The sequence below is a fragment of the Buteo buteo genome, chromosome 26 (assembly GCF_964188355.1).
Source record: "Buteo buteo chromosome 26, bButBut1.hap1.1, whole genome shotgun sequence".
Lineage (NCBI taxonomy): Eukaryota > Metazoa > Chordata > Aves > Accipitriformes > Accipitridae > Buteo > Buteo buteo.
The window spans coordinates 8,210,201-8,237,633 of NC_134196.1; the positions used below are offsets into that span (position 1 = coordinate 8,210,201).

A 27,433-nucleotide genomic window follows, 5' to 3' on the forward strand; every position below is an offset into this window, starting at 1 on the left:
AATGGGCTAGAAGTGGCACACATTCGGTTGTGTATTGATGTTTGGTTTTCGTATTTACTATCATCATCTTGGTAGGGAAATCTCTCCAAATAAGAAAAGGGGTGCATGCATGTGCTTATGTGTCTGAACACGTGTGTAAACTGGGGAACAGACCACAGCAGCAGGCTGACTGCTGGAGGTAGGCGAGTCACAACAATTGCTCCACTCCTCGGTATGACTGCCTGCAGCTATCCTGCCATGGGGAACTGGGGGCACGCTGGGGTTCACCCAGACCGCCGCGCTGCCGTGAATCATGGTGCAAATCCGCATAAAGTCATGAGGAAGAAAAGTATGCTGCTTCTCCAATCCAAGGGTGTGTGCTTTGTACATGTGGAAGGTGTTTAGGTTATCAGCTTTATCTGTATTTTTACATGATATATCCTTCTCCCTCCAATGAAGTACAATTCATGACATTCTGCTAAGTAGCAGCAATAATAACACGAAGGAGGAGGACAGCATATTCATAATTTGCTTTTGATTGCTCTTCAGTACTTGAAATAGTTTGAAGTAGATGTCTGAAGAATACATTTCTTGATCCTGAAATTCTGTTACTAATGGAAAAGTTTGTAGTACCCTATACCGATGTGTATGTAGTAACTGCATCGCTGGTTAGTATCTTTAGTATCTTAGTGTGTTCCTCAAAAAGGAAAGTTAAAAAGCAGAATTGCTGTACTGTTAAACCAGTGTCAAAACTTCAGGATGACATGGTATTTTTTTCTACTCCTCAGATCTCTCCCTCTCTTTAACTCCCTTAAACCTACAAATTCAATTCTAGAAACATTTTGGGCATCGTTTCTCAACACACATTCAGTATCTTGCAGTTAGCAGTAAATGCTGTAAGTAACCATTTTGATTTGAACTTTTACTAAATTTCACAGACCAAGTTAGAGAAGAAGTTGAACATCAGGATAGGTCTTTGAAAAACAGATTGTGTAATAAGGAGAGAAAAGAGAATGAAAGAGAGGAGGATGATATAGGAGGAATAAGCATCCATCTGGTTTTCTGCAGGTACTAATGGAGCTGTATCAGAAACCAGTTTACTCTTGCTACCAAAATGCACAGCATCAGCCAAACATAAACAAACCTTCAGTTAGGGAAAGGAGGAGCAAATGGCTAAAGTGAATTAATCAGTTGGGAGGGAAAAAGAATGTAAAGACAAAAAGCTCTTTCAGCCAGGCTAAGACATGCAGAGCAACATGTGATGTTGCCCTGAACTTTGAACATAATGAAATATTCCTAACAAGATGTTAAAGCAGAAAAAGAAAATAATCCAAAGCTAAATGAAGTATTAATTTAGATGCATGCTGAGATTTTTCATGAAAGTTTAAAATTGCTGGACTTGATGTGAAGTATTTCACTAAATTATAGCTTTAATGAAATACATGTTTTAGCTGACAAATTTCAGTGAATAAGTATTGAGTCCACATTACTGCTTTTATCTTTTGCTGATGGTTCTTCTCCTCCCTCTTTAGAAGACACTCTTTCTCTCCATGCTCATTAATACCTGAAAATGTCTTGTATTTTGCCACCTCCATTATAGCAGTGATCGTTTGGTAATGGATTCAATTATCTCCACTTCTCATTGTTGTTATCTGCATGCGCAGCCATGACATAGGGGCTTTTCTCTGCCTCTGCATGTGATTGACTATCAGTGGGGTTTGGAGGGAAAGAATATACATACGCTGACTTAAATTATGACTACCTTTTGGCCAACAAACACTTTCTGATTAATGTTCTTTATTCTCTTTTCAGGCTTAATTAGGCCTGATACAAAACAATTTGTAATTGCTAATGAAGTGTAAGCTTCCTTGATCCTACAACACACTTTGAAAGTGATGGATTTCACTTTTCTGCTTGTGGATTGATATTATTTAAAGAAACATTGTTTTGTGAAAACTTCTGAGTAGCTAGAATTTTCAAACTAATTTTTTAGTGCATATCTTTTGCCTGCAGGTGTCCTTGTCATGACAAAATACAGCTGTATGTTTGAAATCACCCAAGCCAAGAATCAGCTCCTTTCTGGAGTGAGCAGGAGAGAAATTCTTTTTCACAGTAACTTTCAAGGTTTCAAACTTTATTTTTGTTCTGTATTAGCACAACCCAAATTTTCTCAACTTTTAGTATGAAAAAAGTTCCAGCATTCAAATTTATTTCCCATGTCTTACAATGTAAGAGCGTAAATCTAAAGCTAGGTTATATTAAAGCTAGGTTATATCTTGAAAGTCATTGTGTCACGTTTACATGCATGGGGAGCAGAAGTATAGAAGGTCCACTGTGTTCCACACTGCATAAGCAAATAGGTGCCCTTGTCCCAAATTATCTGCAGTCTAAAAAATTGAGGGATGAGTGATTGAGTTTTAGGCTCAATACTTGAATAGATTACAATATTCACACATATATATTGGCTTTACAGCAATAAAAAGAATTGCAAAACTCAAATGTCTGCTAAATGGAAAGTTGATTTTCACTGGAGACTAATTTTGTATTTTATTTTTTTTTTAGATATCATTTTACCTCTTTTGCTTTTGAGTGTGCTTATAACCATATCCAGACCAGAAGTACCAGACTATTTTTGGAGAAAGGAGGCAAAAGAAAGGAAGATCGTGAAGAGCTGTCAGTCTGGTAATGACTTTGGGGTGCCAAAGATGTGAACTTTACAGAAACACAGGAACTGCTTACTTAGCTAGGCTATGACCAAAGCACTTGCGAATTTGCCCACCCTACACTGATCACCGAACAACTGTTACGAGCCAGTGGTGAGCGGACTTCGGTGAGCAAGGTGACAACTACCTTCCTTGGCATCAGGAAGGGGACCTTGTACTTGTTGTTGTGGCACTGCAGAACGGGTGTACCCTACCAGAGCCCTTGTCCAGACCCTTGAACCTGGCAGCTGGAAATGAAATTCTGGACATGCCTTCTGGTTATCTTACGCCTGAAGAATGATGTATCCAATTTGTTGGTGCTTTTCTACTCCTCCAATATTGTCACTCAAAAAAGAGAATGACTGGGCTCTGAGTAGTATCTGGTTCATTGGAGAGTAAATGTGGAATCAGCAGGGAGACAACCTCCTTTGCCCAGTGTCCATGCTTCCAAGGTCTGCCCATCCTGTTGTGGATTGTCTTGCTCCATCCCAGAGAGTTGTAGCCCTGAGACAGTCCCTCATGGTCCATTTTTTCAGCATAGACAGTAGTGGCAGAAGAGTCTTCCACTTCATAACTCAATGGTCAACTTACAAATAAGAGAGAAGAAAAAGATGACTGAATTACATATTAGGAAAATATAGTATATTTAAGTTGACATATAAATGTGTCCTACTCCCCACACCTTGAATGCTGAGTTTTTCATTGACATTAATCTTCATAATAAAAGCAAGTTCAGAAGTTTCTGTGGTCAGAAACCTGTGCCTGTTTTAAATAATATATGCATCTGCTTTTCACTTATTGGACAATTCAGTCGTTTAAACAAGTGGTTGAGTAATATTTTCATTTTACTGTCATCACTGTTTTATCTGAGATGTCACAAAAAGTATATTTTCCACTATGGGATAAGAGTGGGAGTACTCTCTATGCTATCGTCCTAAAATGATATATCAGCCAAAAAATTTGTTTCTCAGATAATAAAGCAAGGAATGTGTAGTATCAAAAAAAGGGTATATTTTCTCATATGTAGAAATGGTTCAAAGATAAAAAGTAATCTGTGTTCATATATTAAAGAATCTGAGCGTACTACTAAAGTGAAAGGAAGGCAATTTTAAAGTATCTCCATAATTCAGAGGCATGGCTCCATTTCAAACTGATAAAAATCATGCTTTGAAGTAACTTATATGCTTTTGAAAATCATAGCCAGAAGCAAGTATGTATGGTCAGGAGAATAGGATTATATCCTAAGGGAAATGATTATAATCTATATACCAAAATATGCCAGAGGAATGTACAACTTCGCTGCTTGTTTTGGACTATTTTATTTCAGGTTTCATTTGGCACTGATCCTCATCCCCAACAGCTTTCAGGAAGACTTTCTTCTACTCCACAGGAAAAGAAATAAATGAATAATAAAACAATAAATGGTGCAGTTTATACTTCGTCTATCAAGATGCAGCAAGTAAATAATTTCTGCATATTTGCAAGTTATGACAACGTTTTAAATTTGAGTTTTGTGTAGCCAGAGGACAACATTTATGGCTCATAACTGGGAAGCTGGCAGGATATCATTCTCCTGATTATATACAACAGACATAATGTCATCCAATATATGCCCGAGAAACTGGCATTAGCTGCTCAATTAAGCCAGGCAAATAAAAGAAGCAAATATATCAATTAAGTAGATTTTCCTCATGCTAATGTTTTACCATTACTCTACTTTGACCTGTTTTTAAGTTGTATAAGAATGTACTCACACAGACACTGAAAGAGTATAGCATTTCTACCATGCAGAATGAGTGAGGCACAAATTTATTCTGATGCCCTTTTTAGGAGGCACAGTCTCTCCAGGATCCCTGTAGTTATGGCTAGAACAACGCTGGTCCAGAAGAAGACACAGAGTTCCACAATGCCACCCTTGGACTACCTCTCTCCATTGACCATGCTATTAGCCCTGACTGATCTCCTGACCATCAATTGTCACCATGCGACTCCTACGGCAAATCCAAATCCGTATTGAGCTTAGCGACAGCACCTTGTCAGTCCTCGTCTTCACAGACAAGCAGTTCAAAGACCTGTGAGTGTTGGGGGATCTGACAAATGGATATGCATCTGTGGTGTGGTTTAACCCCAGGCAGCAACGAAGCACCACGCAGCCGCTCCCCCCGCACCTCTCTGATATATGATTTATCTATAGGTGAGCATACATACATATGCACACACACACATAGATATCCATGTGTATATATATACAAGTGTACATATACATGAACAGTTTATGTATGTATTTTTATAGAGAGAGCATATGCGTCAGCTCCAGTAAAAATACACATAATTTTACAAGTAGTATCTGATAAGAACACGTGCCAGCCAACAAGAGTTAACTTTTGAAGTTGTTTTCAAGTTAGTCCATTGTTTGTAGGATGATTGATCTGATCACTGCCAGACTTGCAATTAAGAATAAGAAGCAAGTGGTATGATGATGAGTAATATAATCACTATCCATGTAAGTAACGCAAATGTACAGTCATACTCATTCTTTTACTCATCATAAAACAAAGTCCGTTTGCTAAAGTAAAACACTACATGCTAGATTGCTAACTCATTTGTTTTCAATGAACTTGAATTTGAGCCACAGGTGTTTTAGTCTATAAAGCATTTCATAACAATACTTATTTATTCAAAGACTTAATTTCATCCCATACAGTTCATAAATTTCAAAGATACTACATTTCTAAATGCATTTGTAGAATTATAACCTTTCTTTTGTAGGTAGTCTCAGAACTTTTTTACCAGCCTCTCGTTATGAATTCAGATCTATTAAGTTTCCTTTCATTTTTCCCTTTACTTGCTAATCTGTGTAAAAACTACAGCTAAATCTTTCACATCAGGCATTCTGCAAATAGTAACTATCATCCTTTGGCGGGTGTGAGGTAGTAAGAGCTCCCTTTTCCTTTTTTTCTTCTTGCAACACAAGTTGTTTGAGTTCAGGTTTCACAGTGGTGCATCCAAATTCATTTACATATGTTTTCCAAGGGACTTAATAGATTCTGTTTGCAGGAATTCTGTGATTTATAATACTTCTATTTCTCACGTCAAAGGAGATGACATAGAAAAGATTACAGTGTTTTAGATCAGATGTAAGAGAGAAAATTCTGAAGAAGAAACCAAACATAAAATCTGCTAAACCACTGTAAAGAGAAAATAAGAACATGTGGACATGTGGCTTTGGTTTTTTTTTTAATAAACTTTCTAAATAAACAAAGCTAAAATGGCTGAAATCACCCTTTCCTCCTCTAATCCCATTTTAGTTTTTAACTGAAAAGGCCAAGCCCTCAAGTATGTACTGTACTGTAACTCTAGCCAGATTCAAACTGCATGAACTAAGGAGCTGACCTAGTGAATTTATACAACAGATAATTTGCTCTGTCAAATACAAGGTTATATTCTCAAAGACATAAATATTCTACTGGTGCAGAAAGTAATTAGGCTAAAATAATGAGAGAGATTCAAATTACCTAAGATTTTTAAAGCTTTGTCTTTAAATCTTTGTTTTCAACAATTGTCTTTTTTTATGTATTAAATGTCTGTAATCTTGTTACTTAAAGCAATGTTATCATTATCAAAGTAGCTTGAGATAACGAAAATAATTAGAGAAATTCCAATGACTGGAACATTCTCTCAGTTTGTGAAAATCCCCAAATAAGCACATAATTTCTGTCAATGAATAAAAACTGAAACATGGCACGTTACACTTACACAAGAGTGTGAATATGTGTACATGTATATTCGGAGAACTAGACTTGCTAAACTAAATCACTTTCTTCAGCATAGTCCACTCTTGGCTCTTCCACTAAATGCTGAACTGAGCCCTGGGTGCTGCTGGGTATCTCCATACCCATCATTTGTGCTGATCCTCCAGTGCTATACTCGTTATACATGCATGAATCTGGCTGCCATAATGACACAACACTCAAGTTGCCATCATGAAGTATGTAGCAAACCTCATCCTCCCACCCTCTGGCATATTAATGAGCTTATTTGTTTAGCAAGAAGCTCTGTGCTCTATTCACTTCTTTCCAGCTTTTGGAAAATTTATGAAAAGCTTTTGGAAATACATAATCCTCTGTAAAACAGCTGGAAAAATACTCAGTTAAATTGAGTAGCATTTATCAGTTCTATTGGGTAAACATGGCTCTAACTGTCTACTCCCAATCTGAATAAGCATTTCCCCATAATTAAAGACTAAAGTTTGATTGTGTGTAATCTGTTTACTTTTACAGGTAAAAGAGAATAATATTGTTTGCATGCTTTTTCACTGGGATCCCTTAGGAAATTAATAATATATTTTCATTTTTTATAACAAAATCCATCCTTTTCATTGATTAAACAATGGTATCAGCACTACAAAGTAGACAAGGCTTGTTTTGCAGGGTCTTGTGGTCCCCATTTGTCATGTCCACATAAGACCATTGCATTTTAAAGATAAGAGACATGGAAAATCAGCTTTCTAACTGGTGCTTTCATGTGAATCCAGCATTAATTGTCTCTTTGTACATATTCACAATAGATTCATTACTTTGGACATACTATTTTTGTGAACAAAATGTGTATTTGTAAAGAAGCTTTCTGTCTGTTTAATCATATACTTCACCTGAACAAAGATATCAAGCTTGCCAAACTTTCTCAACCTGTAACTGCAGCTTGAAATGTTGGTTCTGTGTACTGACTTCCTTAAGAGATTTTAGCTTAAAGCAAGTCTGATGCACAAAGCAGCAGCACTCACAGGTACCATGACTGTCTGCCCCGAGGCACACATCCACATCGCTGCGCTGCACATTCCTGCCTATTTCTCGTACTCTGGGGAGTTATTTCTTGCTAGTTCATACCTGCAGCAAAGTAAAGCTTTTGTTCACATGTACTTACACATTGTCAAGGACGGGGAGACTCTAATAGTTACTTACCATGGAAATTTTTACCATTGACTTCACTAAGCACAGGATCAAGCCCTGCTGTCATAGCCCTGAACCGTGCAAGACAGGCAATATCATAAGAAAAGCACATTTACAGAGAATTAAACTCACAGTCTACTCATTAGTTAGTGATTTCAGTTCCACAGTATAAAACCCCACACTGCCCTCAGGTATACGGTAGTGTCCAGGCTAAATCAACAGCTCTAGGAAAAAAACCAACCAAACAAGACCCCCCCAAACTCCAAACCCTGGTCTTGCACACCAGCACCTACAAATTGCACTATGACCTCTGGAAATTGCTTGCTTTTCAGTCACAAGCCCTGTAGAGCCAACTGTCTCTCATTTTGAAAGTTTAAACTGCATTGTTAGCATGACTCTTCAAAGTCTAGATATAATGCCATAGAAAAGTCTCACCAAAGTAATAAAAATTCCTTGATATATCATTTGTCTAGCAGTAAAGGGGAACCAAATTAGAGGGCTCTATAAAGAAATCATCCTTCAAGAATATTAGTGTAAATATTGCATATTTTGACTTCTGTATACTGAAAATAGTGTTTATTGTACTTTCAAGCAAATACTAGTTAATGATTTCTAGCATTTGTAAACATATATTCAGAAAAATATAATTTGAGGGATTTTTATGACCAGATTGAATCATAGTAGTCTTTATATAATATTCATATTAATATAATACATAAAATGCAAAATAATTCGCAGAATCCAAAGTAGTCTACACAGCCAATTTTCCTACAGCCTGTTATTTTTAAACTAGCATTTTTACATAATCTAGCAGTAAATGGTATTATTCTAACCTCACTGTTTTTTAATAAATTGTCATAAAACAGATTTAGCAAAGTGTACAACTAGTTAGTTTGAATCTCAAGCTTATGTTAAAATATTTCTGTCATATTGAGACTAATTTAAGGACTTGGGATCTCAAAGCTGTACCTATGTAAGGTGCGTGGGTGAGGGATGGAATTTTTTCAGCTGCCTCAAAGTTAGGTGTCTGGTTTAAGCTAAGCTTTTGTCTTCTTTTCAGCTGCTGGACAGAACACGTATCCACAGGGCAATTTATCCCATCCCACCAGAGGAATGTAAGTAACAATAATGTTGGGATGGCTGTGTTTGTTAGATAAATTCTGCCTTTGAAGCAATTGTGATACACCCATATATGATGCATTTCCTGTAACAACAACAAAAAAACCACCCCAAACAAAAACAAACCTGAAGAAAGCTTCTGATTTTCAAGAGTAAGCTAGTGTTTGACATTTGAAAGAATTATTGATTTTTCTAGTCCAGATTAGATCTTAAAGGCACCACTGCAAACTAGAATTTGGTTTAAAATTCACAAATTATAATGAACACTAAGCAAGATACAGAATTAAAAAAAAATACTGGCTATGACTCATTGTAATCACAAAACTGAAAAAATAACTACTAAAATCAGCATTTTTAAAAATATAACCTATTTTCCAATGTTATAACTTGTACTCACATGTTAGTAGTTAAAACAAATGCATCTATTTACTATGAAAAATATTTTTCCAATATGTTACCAATTCTGTTTTCCCTTGTGATGGCACGATGTTAACCTTTTTATTAAAGAAATAAAGTACTAAAGCATAAAATAGGCCTTTAAAACTACATGCAAGCAGCCTTAGCTTGTTTGTAGCTGTAACAACTACCTTTCTTTGTGGAAAAATGAGTGATTGGGTAGTTTTGTGGTTTTCCCCACTAAAAACTACTCCTAAATTAATCAGTGTTACTACTTAATAGTCTTTAGAGAGTAACTTCTTCCTAACCAAATATTTAAAACAAAGAGACAAAATGCAAAATCCAGATCCTTTCTGTGTGTATTTAAGTCTAGTTGAAGTTTTCCAGTAGTTTAAAGAAAAAAAGTGCTGTCTGAATCAAAACTTTATTTTCAGTATTGTTCTTGTGGGGCAATGGAAATAATGAAATAAAAGTAAAATGATCAAAACCAACTTTTGGGTAAATAAACTGGTTTTGACATTATTTACCCCCAAACCTTTGATTAATTAGTATAATGTAAATTAGTACTTTATTAGTTGTGGTTTTACAACAGCCAGTGTGATCAACATTATGTGAAACACAGGGAAACTGAAAAAGTTAAAATACTTGCTGAAAAGATGCACAGAAAAGTGATTAAGCCAATAATAATACAGAAGGCGTGAAAGATATTTTTTTTTTTCACATAGCACCATTCAGGAGGAAGTTAGAGGGACTAGGAATTTGCTGGAAACTGCAAAGTAGCTTTGCAGAGCAGTAGCAGTAATGTATCCTTATTTCTACCAAAATAAGAGAGGGTGGCATAGACTGGAGGAGGAAAGCTTATCTCAGTAGTAAAATTTAAGGAAGAGGAGAGACAATCAGCAACCAGATGAAAAGCAAAGACAGGATGATACACAGGAAACATGAGAATGTCTACAAGGCAGAATGATCCTTAGACAGGAATAGAACAGATGGGAGAGAGTCCGATATTCACTACAACATCAAAAGAGTCGGGTATTTGTGGTTAGAAATTAAGAATAAAGAGGCCTGCCCATTGAGCAGATTCAGACACAATAAAGATTTAAGATACTGATTGTGCACTGAAAAGGATTCAAACACAGAAAAACCATTGACTGCTCTTCACGTCCAGCCAAACAACTTCCTGATTTCCACTGAAAAACATGAATAAATAGCAGACATGGGCAAAACTCGTAAAAGTGAGAAGTCAGTGAACACAAGAGTGCTGCTAGTCCAGCAGTCCTCATAGCAGGAATCTGACCACAAATGGAGTTTTAGGACTTTTGAGTGAGACAGCAAAGACTTGCTTTGATTATTTAAATTGGTATTTGGGGTTATAAGCCCTTCAGAAGTGGAGCCTGCAGGCAGGAGTTTTTTGGAAATCCAGATCTAGATAACGAGGCTGAACAGAAGATTTAAGGGAGATGTCCAACTTCTGGGAGGTATTTGCAGGAAAAGGACTCTTCTCAACAGATGGAGTCGATTCTAAGCATGCAAGTAAGCCCAGGTATCTAAGATCAAAGCTGGTCCCACAGCTTTTTTTTTTTTAGATCTCAGAGTCTCAGATAATCAGTCTACTTAAATTTAGAAAATAAGAAGAGAAAAATTGATAAGTGGAGTGGTAAAGGATACAGAAAATGAAGAATAGTATTCTAGGAGTAAGAAAATATGAACAGTGATGAGAATGACAAGAGCAGAAGTCAGGGATATAAGACAGAGGAAGATTGCCTAATTCAGCTAGGATATTGGATGAACTCAAAAGAGAAAATAACTAATATATCTTTACATTAATGCAAAGACCTCTGAAAGTAAAATGAAAGACTTCGAACTGCTGGTGTAAGATATGGAAAAGCGACAAAGCTAATGATATGTGTAGTATTCTGGAAGCTGCTGCTGCAAGCTTTAATTAAATCAGATTTGAGCATGAATAAAATACATTTTAGTTAAATAATATTTTGGGGTGGTGGCAGAAGGTTGGGGTTTTTTTTGTAATAATGGCATAGGTCTACTATAAACCCTCAGAAAAGGACACTAATGTGAAGAAAATAATGTTACTGGCAAGATAAATACTACTGAAGCCTGTGTCATGCAAACAGAAACTACAGACACTTTGAAGAGGAAATATTGCTATCAACAGCAACTATTCCTGAGTAGGAAATATGATAGATTTCTTTTTTTTTTACGAATAATTAATGAAGCAAAAATACGTTAACATTAACTTGTTTTGGGGAACAGTGAAGTCATAAGGGAAAAAAAAACAATTAAAGGAAGAGTTGAGTGATCAGAAGTTAGTTCAACTGCATAAACGGAATGGTTAAATAATTCTGTGATTAACATTTTTGGTTTTAGAGGAGCCAATAGTAAGAAGTCAGGAAACTTACTAGGGAAGTTTGCGGACATACACAATGAGGAAGTACAGAATCTCTTGAAGTAAAATATACCAAAATTAAGAGAGCTTGCTTGAGTCTTCAGGAAAATTGGTGGTGTAACTCTTGGTGGCAAAGGGAGCTTTTTTAATGAGAATGATTAAAATGAAGCAAACCTCAACAATAAAACTGCCATTTCTGTGTAGCTGGAGACAGTTGAGGGAGGAAAAAGGCACATGATTTCCGTCCCAGAACACCAAAAGTACTATGCATTATATGTTTTAATACATGTTTTTAAGAATTTTTTTAGCAATTTTTTAAAATTAATAAATTAAAGTCAACAATTGCAAATACATATGGAAATAAATATATTTAAGGATAAACACTGAGACTACTCATTGGAATTCAATCATACAGTTTTCTCAATGAAATTTGAAAGAAAAGGTAGTCAAAGAAAGAAATAAAAATCAGCAAGCTCTATATTGGTTTACTAAGGATAATTCATGCATATTAGCTTCATGTTTTACTTTGATAAACCAGTATTTTCTTTAACTATAGGAAATTCTGTCTGAAATGTATTAAGCATTTGATATAAAATGGGAAATCATACTTGCACTGTTCTTAATGCTCTTCTGTAAACATCTACCATTTACCATTGCTGGAGACAGATACTGTTCAGGCGGACCTTTGTTCTGGTCCTATATATAACTGGAAACAGCATGTGCTACACGGGCATTGTATTGTGCATGAGCTACTTAGTCTTTCACAGAGATGTAATAAATTACCTCAGGGATAACACTTCACTATTACAATATTGCAGTAAACCATCACATGCCTGCTCCTTCTAAGACTCAAGCTAGTATCTCTTCATGATGTGCCTAACTAATATGCATGAGGATAGTTTTAGATTATCTTTCATTGCTCTAAAAGACCTCAGTTTTATACACTTTTCCAAAACAGGAGAAAGGGACAGTGTTACTCTCCATAAATACATGGTGATACATAACATACAAAGACAGAAAACAGTCTAAGAACTTTTTGGCACAAGAACAAATGATGTTGAATAGGCTGTAACTGGATGCTTGCAGGTCTCTAACCATCACAGGAGAGAAGTTCTGGAGAAACTTTTCAACTAGATGCAGTGGTGAAATCTAAGTAGTTTTAAGACTGAATATGATAAATTTAGGAATGAGTTTATACAGGTAGGTTGACTAGGATATCACAGAGCTGGATTTTCTAATACGAGTTGCCCCCCCCAGTCTCTTACTCCTGTGAATGAAACACACATCTTGGTCCTCACTCCCTGACCTTAATTGATGGCCAACAACTAAATTCTCATTCTATGAACATCCTATAAGCTTACATTTCCTCAGATTTGCTTTGTGATTGTAATGTATTAAAATGAAATTATTTCAAATGAATTGCTTGTGTCTTTTGACAGGAGGATCAAGTGGTGGTTCATTCATACAATGTATTCAGCTTGAGGCATATGGAATATACCAGTCCCTTATACCACAGATTTTTAAGAAAATTCCATGCAGGAGTAAAAAAGTAATTTCCACCCTTGCTCATCAATAACTAAGTATGAAACAGCATGTGTAAGACATGGGCAAAATCTAACATGGATTTCATATTATTATGAAATAACCCAGTTATTACGCTGTAAGTAGAGAATGATAGCTTCTGTGGGCAGCGATACCGATAGGATTACAGACACGAGTGGAGCCTTACGTTTGCCCTTGCCAGTCCCGAGATTAAGAAATGTGTGGATTTTCTCAGCCCAGAAGGCTGCAATCTGAGGTCATATGTTAAAATATACTGTCAAACCGGTTTGCTTTGAAATCTCACTGAGACAACCAACACAGCCACAGACATTTTGCAACTTTTCTTTAAACCACAGTTTTTTTCATGCAATGTACAGATTAACATAAATTTAGCCCATATTATCCTAGATCCATGAATTTTAGAATACATTTTGGTGAGGCTAGGATTTCATTCTGAGATGATAAAAACCACCAAAGCATAGCAAAAGTATATATTTAAAATAGTTTACCTAGCTCAAATGTTAAGGTATGTGTGTGTGGCCTAAAAGATAATAATAATGTTTTATATGCAATTTAAATCTGCTAAAGCTGAGTATATGACAAGGTGAAAACATTGCACTTTTATTTAAACATTTAATTTTTTGAATGCTGTGTTGCAACACCAATCTACACAGACTTCTGGTGTAAAGAAAACAACTCAATAAACTGCTGGCATCTTCATTTTCAAAGTAATTATTGTCTTAGCCCAGCCCTAGCAATGGCACTTGTAACTGTGACATCTTTCTTCTTCTGTTTTCTGGAGCAGAGGATTTGTTCTTTTCCCCATGTCCTGGATGGCCATGTAGAACACTCTGTACAAATGTGCATTTACTTGCCTAAATGCATTTAAAAATCTCTCATGGATGGCTTGCAATTGAACATCCTATGCTATTTATTCCTTGCTGTCTCAAAAATTAATTTATCATTGATTCAATCTGTCAAAGACTCTTTTGGGGATTTCTGAAAATAAACCCTCTTCTTTCATCTGAATATTAAATTCAGTTATTTACATGGTATTCTGAACTGCAGTAATTGAAATAACAGTCCCTACCTGTTGCATTCTATCATAGAAGTATTAATGTATTTAAAAAATACATCCCCAACAATTTTCTGGAAAATGTGTCATCTCAGATACAACAAACACATCATGAGAGGAAACTATTTTTAACTCATGCACAGTTTTGAGCTGCTACAGTCTTTTTCTTCTAGTCTCAGTGAGTTTTGGGAATCACAAAGTACTTCCCCTGGCTATGATTTTATTGGTATGATTTTATGATTTTATGGTAAGTATATTGGTCTTCTGGACTTAAATGGAGAATATAATTTCTGAGATTCTCATAATGTCCTATATAGATGAACATAACACATGGAATTATTCCTTAGTAAGCAGTACGTTCTGTATTATTTTCAAAAACAATATTTGTATGTTTATGGCTACACTTCCACTTTTCCTGATACTTTGTATCCATCTGTATTATTTTCAAAAACAGTATTTGTATGTTTATGGCTACACTTCCACTTTTCGTGATACTTTGTATCCATTTGAACAATATTTTCAATGCTATTTCTTTCTTTGAATAAAATAAAGTACTTAGTTAATTTATTCTGCTGAAGAAATGATGGTCAATGTACCGTTCCATTAATTACACCTAAATCTTCAATTTACTGAAAATTATATTTAAAATACACATTTCAAAACCTAGCTAGCCAAACCCTCAACTCACAGTGTTCCTGGAGCTGAGTATTTTAACCTCTGTACGTGCCCAAGTCTTGCAATGCACTTTGATTTGCCCTGGACTGGGGAGAATAAGGTGCCTTCCTAAATGTCTCCAGAACACAAAACCAGGTATGTAGTCAGCAAAACCATGCTCGCTCTGTCCAAAGGGATAATTCATGTCCCAAGGGATAGGAAAAATCTCCTTCAGAAACCTGACCAGATGTCATCTCCTAGAGAACTAAGAGAAGCTGGCACGATGCTGCAATAAGAAGTCATGGTGACTTGTCAGTAGTTCTGTGCCATTCAGCTGAAGTTTCTCAAGATGTTCATTATCACAAAATCAGTGAAAATAGGCAACTTACATAAAATGCTTTTACTCTTTTTTTTTTTTTTAAATTCTTCTGCTACTGTTGGAGACAAAGTATATTTTTAATTCCATGAATAAAGTTGTTAACCAAACCAGCTACATTTAAAATAAAAATTTTAAGTTGAAAATAGTCATAAGCGATTTAGAATTACTGGATCATGAGGCTTTTTGAAAAATATGGAAAAAACCAGGAATGATAGCTGCTTGAAAACTGTAGTTAAGACTCCAATGTATAATACGTTAAAGAGTTCACATTTTAGCTTTGTCCAGGATCTCTTTCAGTGTTTTGCAGTTGTGGCTAATGTTTACATAGCCTATTTTATTTTTCTAGTTGCTGTGCATTTGTTGGGGGACTTCTTAGCTGCTTAGCCTTAGCGTCTTTCTCAACCCCCTCAACCATATTATTTTTAAAAGTTTGGTGTCTTGAAATTTGATTTGTATAGACATAAATTCTTGTAGTTATTATATCTGTTGGTTTATATTCAAGAAAAGAAGATGTAGCTGGGTGGCTGCTAGCTTTCTTCATTGCTGTCATCAACCTTATTTTGGTGATTTCTAAATTGTCAAAATTACAGAGGATGGCTCCATTATCAGAACTATATCTTCATTTTCCACATTTTCACAAGTAGCACAATCATCTATGTTAAGATACTAACTGCTAAAATATGACTTTATATATGAGTCTTCTGCTTGGTTTGGATGCTAACTAATGTATGTTTTACCTGAAGTGAACCATGTGGTGCTCTGAGCATCTGTGATTTGCATACTCTTCTAATGTTCCGTTTTATCTGTTTATGATGTTTATTTATTTATAAATAAATTTTTTCTTCAATAGGTGACAGAAGGGCACATTTATTCTAGCCAGATTTCTACAATAGCTCACAAATTCCAGGACTTTATATCTCATGTTATTCCCTACTAGGATGAGGTACGCTGCAACTTCCTAAATTAGCTGCCAGAGTTGCCTAAATATATATATTTAAAAGACAAAGCCTGAAGGCAAGATTTAACTTTTAGGACGTTCCACTCAGCAGGATACACACAGCAATGACAGCAGGAATCACATCAGCCACTGTCTCTCTCTCTTCTACTCGTGGCAAGGCCACACAAGACCACAGCTGAGAGATTATTAACATACTGTAATTCTAAGCAACAGACAACTGCTATGACCACTTCTTCCTGCAGTGCCCTTGTAGAGTTACAGAAATCCTATGCACTGAAATCTTCACCTTCCATCCAAAACCAGTGAAAGTGAGGGTGAGAATATGAGTTTAGTAGCTAATCCTAGACACCCCTTTGCCCTGCCACTATGATTGAATGTGCCACTGGTATGCTCAGAGGATTTTTCAACCAATTTTTCATCTTATGTCACCTAGCTGTTAGTAATTTCTGTGTGCAATTGTAAAAATGTTTTGGTCACCTTCTCAACAAACTCTTAAATATTGCAAGGAAGTTATACACACAGCAACAGACAATCCACGTTTTTGGCGACATGGAAACAGATGTGTCCTTTGAGAAAGCCAGCAAAAAGTAGCAAATCTCTTATATATGTTAAAATTTTAGAAAATATCTAGAGATGAAAATGTAAAAAACTGAAGTAGAGACAGACTTTAAGGACTCTATCATTACTGCAACATGTAGGAGCAACTACTGTGGCTTGCAACTGCTCACAGTAGTTGGCGATATCTCAACAGATCACTTGCTATACAACCACTGCCTGGTATTTCTTAAGTCACAGTGGCTTCTCACTTGATCCAAGATATGCTGACATGTTGTTTGTATCTCATCATTCATGAAAGAACCACACCGAAGTCTACAGTATTTTTTGTAGATTTGGTAAGAACACTCAGGAATACAACTACTACACTTGTTTGCTCGTCCAAGGAAGTCTGCTAGTGTCATCAGGTTGTTCTACAGTGAGAAGCCTTGTAGGGTCAGACTTAAATGTCATCCTGCCTAAAATTTTCTCATTTTTTAAGAGTAAGTTAAGTTAGATAAAAATCCAAGATTGTTCTCTCTCTTCTACGCTGCAGTGCCCATTAATGCACTCAGAAATGTGATCACAATCATTTGGATGTTTTTTAATAAGCTGAAAAGCTATTCAATTGTCCAGAACTGGAGTTTCAAAACCAGTTGAAAGTTTCTGTTTGATGATAATTGCAAACCTGAAGCGCACATACACAGATAAAATTGTGAGCAGGTTTGAAAAGTGAGTGGAGGGGTGCTAAAAACTTAGGTTAGGAGTTAATTTTCACTAAGTTAAATGCTGACCCGAAAACTGTAAATGGCAAGCCAAGGTGGAAAATCTAAAAATTTTCTATTTTGACAGCACACTATCAAGTGATGCTGTCTAAAACTGAGGTCAGCATTGACAATAGGCATTGACAAATTATGTTAACAAAGTCAAGCATATTTTCTTGTTCAACTTCTAACAGAGTTTGAAACTAACACAAGATCAAAATTCAGGCTGAACATGATCCTTAGAACAATCATCTTGCTTCGTAAGCACAAACTCTGGACTTGCTATTGACAACATACCTGACTTTTTGAGGGGTTTTGCGCGTAGCAACTGCATGCTTACTGTGCCTCAATCATAGTTTAAAATCTGTAAAAATAAAGTATTTGTGTAAAGCATTCTTCCAGAGACTTAGGTCCTCACAGTACAGCTATAGCAGAACGGTCAAATAGCTAGTATAGTTGATAATTACTGATGTAGCTCAGCTTACACTGCACAATATTCTGAATTGCAATAGCTTAAGCTAAAATTCAGTGCTGAGCTAATACCGAGACAAATAGAGAACATTAACAATAGCAAAAGACTCAAAAGGTGCAAGATGCAGTATTATCTAATTATTTCACATTTAGCCCACATGTGAAAAAGTGTCATTTATATGCACTAAGAATATTAATGATACTTGTATACAAAAGACCCATTTAACAAGAAACTTTCATTTTTTATTGAAGCACTATGCAACAGATTTTACAGAGAGGTCTGAAACACTCAACGGTTCTGTCCTGAAAGTTCAAGCCCTGGACTATGAAGCTGAGGTATGATTTTTAACCAGTAATAATGACAATCAGTTACCACTGTTTCCATTCGAATTTGCTGCTGTATAGTGACTCATATTTATTTCTATTTTGGTATGTGCTTGACTACTTCATTCTAGTTAAAGAATGTTATTCCTAACTTTCACCTATTACTGAATGGTACACCATTGATCTAAGGAATACAAATCATTCAGTGCAGAAGAGATTTTTTGAAGAACTCAATACATTATTTCTTAAGATTGTAGTTATTCAATAGTCAGAAGAGGTGTAAAATTTTTTTTTTTTTAAGTGGCTTATTTCATACATGTTTACTTCCAACAAACCTATAAAATAATGTGTTATATTTAAAACCTCTATGCAAGTGACAAGATAGTAATAACTAGCAGAAAAATAAAATTGGCATAACTGCTACCTAAAACATTTTCTTCCAAACACCATACACTCATTTTCTCTGCTTGTGCATTTTTTTCGCTAAAGTTTGGACAAGGTAGAGGTTTTGTATCAGCAACTCAGCTTTGCTTTAGGATAATGTTTTTCCTCATGCTGGCACTTCTTGCTTTCCACTTAGATTGCTTCTCTCTGTCCTCAAACTTCCTGAGTCACAAGCACAGATACACTGAGAGTCTGACCAGCAAATGAGGCTTTCTCTCTGTGTGTAGGCCCATTACTCAGAGAATGATAAGCTTCCCTCCAGTGTAGCTCAATCTCATACCGGCTAGATTGCAAACCTTGTGTCCACTAGTGGTTTCTTGTGTGTAAAAAAAAATGGCAAAAAATAGTAAGCTATTTTTGTATCATATTTTTGTCATTTGCACCCAAAAGCAAAAGTGGAAATCCTTCTACACTGGAAGTGGAACTGCTTCTACAGTTTTGAAGCTGGAAATACCTGCACTTTGAAGATTAAACCAATGTGGAATTTAAAGACAGTTAAGTTCCAATAAACCTAATAAAAAAGATTACAAAGGTGATTAACAGCACAGGAGTAAAAAATACCCCGTTTACAAGAGCTGCAGTAAAAATACCCTAATCTGTCTATTCCGAATGTAGGTTGCTAGTTTGCAGAAAGTCTGAAGAAGAGGAAAAGATTGCTACCAAATGGTAACCAGTGTGGTATTTTACATGGTATTTGAGGAACTGCAAATTCCTCAAGGAAGTGGAAAAGCTGCAAATATCTGATGATGCATGTGGTGGACATTAAAAGTTGAATGATACCTTTCCTATGGTAAAATTAAAGGCATCAAATAATTGGGAACATGATTACAGATCTAAGCTCATCATTAACGGCACACAGAGTTCAAAGGGATCCAGGAATGACCTCTTCCTGTGTCAATTAACTATGCAGTCATGTGATGACATTGTTAGTTAATTTAATAAATAAAAGCATCACTCATGATCTGGCAAGAGAAAGCATAAATTCTTCCTCTTTTTAGTACTCACTTTATTTGGCACTTGGAAACTTACTCAAGGTAAGTTCATTTTTACCGAGTTCCAAATAATATTCTATCATTAGGTGCAAAATCTATTGTTTACAATAGGACCATTTCTACACATAACTGAAATACAGTGTGGAAATTATTAGTGAAGTGTACTAGCAACAATAATGAGAAATGCACAATACTATGACTAATTGCTTTTGATAATGAAGTAGAAATATAAGTGTGCACCACAGCTTTCTCCGTAGAATATGAAGGAAATGCAAATCAGCTAGGCAGACCAACTTCACAACTCTTGGTAGAAAAATCTCTCCTTGATTCATCCGGTGTGAGAACGCTACGTATTTTTATCCAGCATGTGTTAAGACTGAAGCTGTTGCAATAATTACTCAGAGTGAACATTAAAACCGTTCGCTCCATCGTGCCTATCTTCACCGAAGTCAACCCCCTGCCGCACCTTGGATCAGCTTACTCTCTCCTCTCTACTGCAAGCCTTCCTTTCCAGCCAGAATCGACCTGGGTTTGGGGGGGTTTGTTTGTTTGTTTGTTTTTTTAAGAAAGATGTAAGCAAAGAAAATAACCGGCAGAAGGGCAGCGGGCAGACTTCGTGACAGAAAGTTTAAGGGGGGGGGGGCGGTGCTGAACCCAAACACCATCTTCATGCGGCCGCAAGCCCCAGCCCGGGCTACAAGACCCTTCAGCCCCCAGGCTCGCCCCTGCCAGGCCCACCATCCCTCGTTCCCCCCCCACCGCCTCAGCTGCCTGCCGGCCCCCAGCGCGCAGGTGTACCCGCTGCGGCCCGCCTAGCTCCTCAATCCCCCCCCCCACACTCCCACTCACCCCCTTCTTCTGGAAAACCTCCACGTTCTCCAGAGGAAGCTCGCACCCGTGCGCCTGCTTCCCGCCTCCAGGCCGCCCCGCCGGGCCTCCCCCCCCCCCACACCCCCGGTCCTCATCCTCCCTCAGCCGCCTCAGCCTCCTCCCCGCCCGCCTCCAGCGAAGGCGATGCCGCTGCAGGCGTGGAGAGGAGGGGGCGGCCGCTCCTCCCTGCGTCAGGAGGTGCGGCTCCCCCGGCCCGGCGCTGCCCTCCCCCTTTCCTCTCCCCCCCGCCGCTTTTATGTCTGTCTTTAAACACCGTCGCAGCGAGGGCTGGCCACATGTGCCTGCCACCGCCGCCGCCTCCTCCTGCCCGCCGCTGAGCTCCGCGCCCTCACGGCCCCCTTCGCCACCCCGCGCCCGCCGGCGGCACCCGGCTTCCTCCATCCCCGCAGCTGGCGCCCGGCGAGCCCCGCCGGCTGAGGTGAGGTAAAGGCGAGGCGACCCGCGCTTTCCCAGCCCTGCCGTGCGGGGGGGGGGAGAGCATGGCCGGCTCCGTCGCCGGGCGGGAAAGGAGTAGGAGGCGTGTGGGGCTGGAAGGGGGGTCCCTTTCCTCTCGGTGTCCGCTTTTCTGAGTGAAAGGGGGGGGGGGGTCCCCCAGCCCCGTCCCCGGGGAGGCTGCCTTCACCCCGGCGCCTGGCAAGGGGGAGAGCCGGCCCCTCGGGAGACAATAGCGAGCGCCGGCTGGAAGCCGCCCGTGGGTTTGAACTCGGCGGTAGGTTGGAAGGATGCGGGGGGCTTGGTTTTATTATTGTGACTACTGTTATTGTTGGGGGGGGGGGCGGGGAATTTAACATCCCTTTCCTCCCGTGAGCGGCGATAGAAATTTCATTCATCTCCTGCGTGTTGCGTAAAACACCTCAAATGTATGTGTAGCGCGTGTTGCCGTGGGGGGGTGTGTGTGTGTGTGTGTGTGGGAGAGGGGGGCGAGGGCCGTCTCCATGGCGGGCGGATGGCCCGGCGGGGAGCAGGGGCGAGCCGCGCCGCTCCGGAATATCGTGTCCCATCCCCGCCTTGTGCCGGCGGCCGCGGGGCGAGGGGCTGCGGTGGCCGGGTGGGGAGGGCTGGGCTGGGCTGGGCTGAGGAGGGAGGAAGGTGAGGAAGGCCGTCGGGCGCTGCATTGTTGCGGCGGAGCCTGGGCGTCGCCCGGCGGGGACCGGCGAGGCTTCTTCCCCTTCCCGCCGCCCCCCGCATCCCTCGCCCCGCGGAGGCTGGAGCGGCCCCGGCGGGCTGGTGCACCCCGGTGTCAGCCATGTTTGGGTGGGTATGGTAATGAGGACCTTTTTTCGCCACCTTTGTGCGTCTCGGGTTGGTTTTCTGCTCAGGATTTTGGGGCGGGGGGGGGGCTTGCAGTCCTCTGTGTACGACGGCGCATCCGCTGGCTGGCTTCATACCTAACAGTTTTCTCTCAGTGCTTTTCTTACTAATTCTTCCTGTTTCCCATGCCCGTGTTGGCTGGTTATGTTCCGATTTTGCTAGTATCGGAGCGAACTGGAATTTCTTCGCAAGGCTTTGCTTTTGTAGTGGAAGTAAATGGGATGATTGAAATGGGTCTGCACAGTCACACTGACCTGCCACATGAGAGGGTGCGGTGGGACTCGTTCCATTTAAGTAAATGGCACTTTGTTTTATTTGTAAGAGATGTAGTCGAGACCTCGTCCTCATCAGCCATTTTATTTTCTGTCTGGTATTGCTACATAAGCAGCTCACTGCTGTCGTATTGATTTCTAAGAGAAGCCTAATTATTTTTTAATAGTATGTCGCCATCGATATGGCACTGTGGCATACTCTAGGACAGGGATCCAAATCTCTGTTTCCCCCTCCGAAGAAAAGTATAAATGGAGTAAAGATTCTGTTACCCGATGTCATGTACATGTGCGCTGGGTGTCTTACGCAGGCAGCTTACTCCCTTTGATTAAAAAATGATGATAACATCCTCAGTTTTCTTCTATTTAGCAGTGTGTTTCCCGCTATCAACATCTCATTAAAAAGGAAACTTTAAAAAATACTTAGGAAAGATTGCTTAATTTTGTCTTGGCTAATATACAAGATTGTAGCTTACACATAGACCATAGTAAGATAACCGTAGAATTACAGCCTGCATTCGGTGCATAGCAAACACTCCCTCTGGGCTCATCTCTGTACTTCAGATTCAAGAACAAAAAATCCCATTGGTTTTGATCTGTGAGTGAAAAATCAAACCATTTCATAGGTGTTCAGATGTGCCACCAATAGTGAAACTGAGTGAGTGAAACTGCTAAGGCGTCTTGAAACTAGTTTTGCAGCATAAGCTGATTCCTGTTGACCTTTAGTGTCTTGTCATTCTTACCATTTTCTTTTTTCTTACAGGCAAGCAAGCGAAAAAGTAGTGCAGATGAGAACCATGTAGATTGAACAACTCTGTCAACTCTCTTTTCTCTACTGCATATTGCAAAAGTCTGTATGCACAAAACTTTTAAAGTGTTGAATTTATCAGGAACGAAGAAAAATCACAGGTTATTCAGAAACATAATCTACTAATTACAGCTATTCCTTTTTGTATAAATTGCATTGTTAAGATATATTGGAGTAGTTGCTGCTCAAGTGGTATGGAATTACATCACTTGGGAAGTATTACATCACTTCAGAAGTATTTGTGGTAGGAATCTTTTTGGGAAGACAGTTGTGTTTTGTTTTTTTTTTTCCCCTGAAATTCTCTAGTGTACAACCAGAAGTGTCCTCAACATAAAGGATGCATTCACCTGTGTCCCCAGCTACTTTCCACTGTGCTGATTGTTTCACTGATACCAAGGAATAAAGTTCTTGCTTGAAAGACAAAATATCCGTTGATTTTGGAAGGATGGTTTTGGGTCCTTTGCTTATAAAGTTTATAGATCAGAATGGCAATGGGTTGTCAAAAATGATAATACCAGTAGCAGCTTTTCCATGTGACTTTAAAGATCTCTGAACTCTCAGTTGGTTGCAGAATAACTTTGACAGATCAGCAGGTGGCATCTCAAAACTTAAGCAGCTCCCTTCTTCCTTGAAATTTGATTTAAAGTAACCTTGCCATTACTCAGGAAATGTTCTTAAATAATTTAGGAAAAAAGTGTCATTGACAAACTGAACACTATTCTACTGAAGAGCTGGATGCACAAAACCTGACAAGCCCATACAAAGTAGTGTGAAAGAGCAGTGGTAACTGCCAGAATAGTTGCTCTAGGCAATGGCAGTGACTGGGCTGAGCTTCCCAGAAGCCTACCCTGAAACAGAGCTCTTTATTCTTATCCTTTGCTCTTAGGACTAGGGCTTCCTTAATTTCTGTATGGGAGAGAGAGGAAAAAGGTTGTGTAATGGTGTGTACGGCAATGCCTTGAACCTAACTCACAGTGCCAGTAGTTTTTTGCTGCTGGCAAATTATATTATTTTTGCATTTCAAGTGTCAGAAATGTGTACTGCAGTGCTAATGATTCAGCATGCTCTTCTTAAGCCAAAATGGGGAAGGGATGCAAAACCAGAACAGGACATTTACAGTGTTGGATTTTCTATAGTGGAATTAGTATTAATCATTTTCTTTTTAAGGACATGGGGATTTACTGTAATCTAACTTGAAAGCCTGATTTATATCGTGAAATTAAATTATCAGATTTGAGGAGAAGCAAGATTTCTGCTAACCTATTTATGAATAGTTCAGCTTCTTTGCTTATGTATAAAAAACAGACAAAGAAGTAATCACATAAATTCTTCCCAAGGACAACTTGATTTACTTATTGATCCATTCTGAAGCACAGAGGGCAGAGAAGTAAGGTCTCAGGCAAGTTATGTATCTGGTAACGTCTAACTTTCAGTACTTGATTTTGCAACTTAGATAACTTCAGTACTTTAATGAAATACTTAATATACTTTTATATCCTCTCACTTCTCAGAAGTGTGATAAGATTTTGTAATAAAGTTGTGGTCCTTTTGTAGTTTATATGGTGAACTTGGAGAAATGGAGATTTTGTTTCAAGTTGCCAGCAGTAATGTCTTCTGAGCTTGACCAGTCAAGGGTGGAGTATTGTCAGAATTGGTGAGATTACTTAACTCAGCTTCAGCTGGAGGGGTGGTAACTACTGAATTTGTTCCTTCAGTATAAGAAGGGACTGCAGAGTAAGTGATGCATTTTCTTAATCTGGATAGCAAATTACAGTTAGTGCATCATGTAAGTCTGTGAAGTATTTCAGTGAAGTTGATTTATGAGAAGAAAATACTGAGAAATCTGTGAAAGCAGGTGAGAAACTACAGTAAGGCCAATAAAGTCTTTAGAGGTTAAATGCAGTGAAAAGAAAAAATTGACACTCAAGAGCTCTAGATTGTAATGTTCTCTCTCTTAGACATTTCTGTTGGGCCAGTGATTTGGAAGAAATCATACAAGCTGTTAAGATCCAATCTATTGACACTGAACAAGTCCAAGAAAGAAATCTTGGTGTTTTTGTCAAATCATTGTGTTAGTCTTATAATAGTAGAAAGTATTCTCCTGCAACTAAAATTTTAAGGAGACTAATCTGGGAGAGAAATTGTCTGCATTTGAGACTCTGCAGGGTCTTGATGTAAGATAAAGCCAGGAAGAACATTTGGTAGGAACTGAGAATGTATCTTTTTCGTATTGCTGGGAAATTCAGTGTCACTGAAGTCTGTGTAATTACCTGTATTTGCAGCAGGTGTGAATTTAGTCTTGTGTCTTTAAATATATTTAGTTTTGCTATAGTCTAAATGGTTTGATTGTATAGAGACACCAGAATCAAAACCATTCACTTTTTCTAATGCTTTCAAGTCTCCCGTAGCCCAAAGAGCTCTTATTTTTTACAGTGTAATGTAGTATGTGTAACATGCATTAGCGTGTGTCAAATAACATCACTGAAGAATGCAGAGAAATGTAAGTGTCATTGTATGTAATATAATTATCTTTTATTATGATGAGTTAAGTACCTAATGAATCTATATCTGTTACTGACAGCCTGTATTAAACTAGCTAGGGCAAAATGCTAGATCATGTAGTTCACGCTGAAGAGCAGCATAATGGCTGCTTCCGTAGATAGATAAAAACGGGCTTGACTAGGCAAAAAAGGCTATGGTGCATATTCTTATTACCACCAAAGAACACAATGCTGCATTGCAGCAGTAATTCAGTCTGTGCAATGAGTGCTGTAACATAGTGTAACTCTTCGTGAAATAATTATCTGTACACAGATTCCCCCAGCGATAGCCATTCTTCACAATCGCAGTACTCCCACAAAACGTCATTTGCTCCTGCAGTCTTCTTTCTTTCTTTCTCACTCAGATACGATGGTCATTAGCTATTCCCCCCCATCCTGTCTGCACCAGTGGCCCGATTCCTTTTTGCAGACTTACAGCAGTCCTTTGCTCCTAAAACTTTGGTTTTCCTTCTTCTGTATTGGTTGTTCCCATCATGCTTTCTTCTGCCTAGCTCATAGACTTGTATTTCAGATGCATTTTATAGGTTTCCTTCAAGGTGCAAAAGCTCCTCTTGTTCACCTTTGCATATAACTCTTGTCCAGTGATTTCATACAGACTAAAACCTTTGGCATGAGTATCAGTCAAGATCTTTTGTGAACATCTGCCAAGGTGAGAATCCTGACTTTTAGTTCTGTGTCCTCTGCTGAATCATACTGGTTTCTTCACTGGGAGTCAAGGTGGAGATTTTGTGAACAGGAGCATAAGATGTAAGCTTGTGGGACTGGACTGGTATGCTGTGCTATCACATTCTACCTTCAAAGCACAGATTATAGTAATGTGAACTGGCTGCAGCTTTATATTGGGTTTTGCTACCCCCACAGCAGCATGTTGGTATGTTAACTGCTTCATTGGAGAAGAACGCAGAGCTCTGAAGAACAGAATGTTAATCTTTTTCTCCCTTTAATGGCAAACATTGAACTTAAAAAGGTATCCATTCTTTCCTTTTTCTATTTTTTATGATGTTACAGTAGCCTTCTAGAAAGTTATTTTCTGTCTGGACTTTCTTGATAGTCTTCTGTGAAGTACAAACACGTTATTTTAATTTTTTTTCCCCTTCTTTCCTTTCCTTCCCACTCACATTGAAGATTGAAACCATTTATAACCAAAGAAGATTTGAAGTTTATTTGTAATGCATTAAAATTTGAATGTGGATAGTTTTGCTGAATTGCTGTGTTTTCATCAGATGTAAAAATAAGATAATAGAAGTAATAAAGTACACTGTGTTAGAAAAGAAAGGAGGTTTTATTGGGCTTTCCCTTACAGAGAGGAATGCTGGTTTTAAAAAGGAGCACAATGTAAAAATAATTGGGTTTTAATTTATGTCAGAAAAGCATTGCTAAAAGTTCTTTAGTTATATCAGTTGTTGCAGTAGTATTGTGGGATGTTTTAAACATGAAATTGCTTTACAAATGGCTTTTTATAGAGACTTGTGCTGTAATTGCAAGAACATGGGGCAGTTGTACTCATTATACTTTCAAATTTGTAAGCAAGTGGGATTTTTTTGTGCCTATTTTTCTGTACACGTTGTGAAAATCTCCAGCCTCATAACTTTTAATTGTTTATTGGTACTACACAGTTGAGAGAACTAGATGTTCATCTAGTAAGTGTCTGTATATTGGCATGCAGATCTCTAATATAGAGATGCATCGAAAGGGAGCCTGCCGTAAGATTAATTACCAGTGTAAGGGTGAAGAGGAGCAGGCAGTGTTGGACAGAACTAGTACAACTGCCTTACTAGGCACTGCGTGTAAGAGAGATAGGGAGAAAAGGGCATGCAGCAGAATTTTTCAATGTGTCTTTTGGTGCTTTGACTAATGAAGTTCCTTTGAGTCTTACTGCAAACGCTTGCAGTTTGGTCAGTGGAGGC

At 38.3% G+C, this 27,433-nt stretch overlaps 1 protein-coding gene and 1 long non-coding RNA gene across 2 annotated transcripts in view; one reads left to right on the forward strand and one right to left on the reverse strand.

Moving 5' to 3' along the window:
• Positions 1 to 2,801: 2,801 nt before the first annotated feature.
• Positions 2,802 to 20,674, reverse strand: LOC142044993 (uncharacterized). Its single transcript, XR_012654480.1, has 3 exons — positions 20,536 to 20,674; positions 17,753 to 17,819; positions 2,802 to 3,267 (listed from the first exon to the last, which is right to left on the reverse strand). It is a non-coding gene; the product is annotated as an uncharacterized LOC142044993 (long non-coding RNA).
• Positions 20,675 to 20,975: 301 nt separating this feature from the next.
• The window catches only part of SLC6A15 (solute carrier family 6 member 15), a 38,137-nt gene continuing 31,679 nt past the window's right edge, over positions 20,976 to 27,433 (forward strand). The window contains exon 1 of the mRNA XM_075057713.1: positions 20,976 to 20,995. The gene's annotated coding sequence lies outside the window, so the exon portion shown is untranslated. The remainder of the gene's footprint in view (positions 20,996 to 27,433) is intronic.